Here is a 1,065-nt window from a genome sequence, read left to right as displayed (position 1 = left end):
GTCTGCTGTGGGAATGTTATCATGTGTGCCATGGGGCCAATCAATGACAGCCTGGCCAGCCTGGTGATCACCCAGCTGCTGTTTCTGCAGTCAGAGAGCAACAAGAAGCCCATACACACGTACATCAACAGCCCCAGTGGTGTGGTGACCTCAGGCCTGGCCATCTACAATACAGTACATCCTGAACCCCATCTACATGTGATGCGTGGGCCAGGCCGCCAGCATGAGCTCCCTGCTTCTGGCCGCTGGCTCCTCTGGCATGTACCACTCACTCTCCAAATCCCATATCATGATCCACTAGCCCTCTGGGGCATTTGGGGCCAAGCCACAGACACCATTATCCAGGCAGAAGAGATCATGAAACTGAAGAAGTGGCTGTACAGCATCTATACCAAACACACCAAGGAGAGCCTGCAGGTGATCGAGTCAGCTATGGAGCAGGACCACTATATGAGCCCCCTGGAGGCCCAGGAGTTTAGCATCCTGGATTGGTGCTGGTCCACCTGCCCCAGGACAGGGAGGATAAGCTGGAGCTGGTGCAGAAGGAGCCCACTGTGGCCACAGCTATAGCAGCAGAGCCTGCCCCAGCCAGCTCCTGAGAGCAAACCTCCCCCTCCAGAGGAAAGTTGAAGGACTGAGCTGACCTTGAGGCTGTAGTCCAGTGTATCTCTCAATGCTGATGCTGGAGCCTCTGAGGGCTGAAGAACTTTGGATTTAGGGGTGTCCTTGCAGTGGGGCAGCCTTTCCGAGACACTGTGATTTGATATTAAATCTTTATGGTCTCTTTTTTGCCCCCCAACTTACTACACAGGAGCAGATCTGACATTTTATCAAACTATAGTAGCTTTCACAAAGGAGGCATCATCCCACCTTCTCAGCCCTCCCCTCATACATGACCACAGCTGCTCCTGAATTGTCCAATTGACATCCTCCCCCCCACCACACACACCACCAGAGTGCAAGCTGCTTTCCAGAACAGCAGAGATATGATTAATGTCGGGGGTGGGGTGGGTAAAAGAGGCACAAAGTATTGGAAAGCCACTAGTGAAAGGCTTCCTGCTTTTA

General features: G+C 52.9%; 1 pseudogene; it reads left to right on the top strand.

Annotated features, from left to right (window-relative positions):
• The first annotated feature begins 21 nt into the window (after nucleotides 1–21).
• LOC103213559 lies at nucleotides 22–599 on the top strand (annotated as a pseudogene).
• Nucleotides 600–1,065: the final 466 nt, after the last annotated feature.

This window comes from Orycteropus afer, unplaced genomic scaffold, assembly GCF_000298275.1.
Source record: "Orycteropus afer afer isolate SDZICR_OR568_19922 unplaced genomic scaffold, OryAfe1.0 scaffold07588, whole genome shotgun sequence".
NCBI lineage: Eukaryota > Metazoa > Chordata > Mammalia > Tubulidentata > Orycteropodidae > Orycteropus > Orycteropus afer.
Note: the sequence above shows the minus strand (reverse complement) of the source record. Positions and strands in the feature narration are given on the sequence as shown.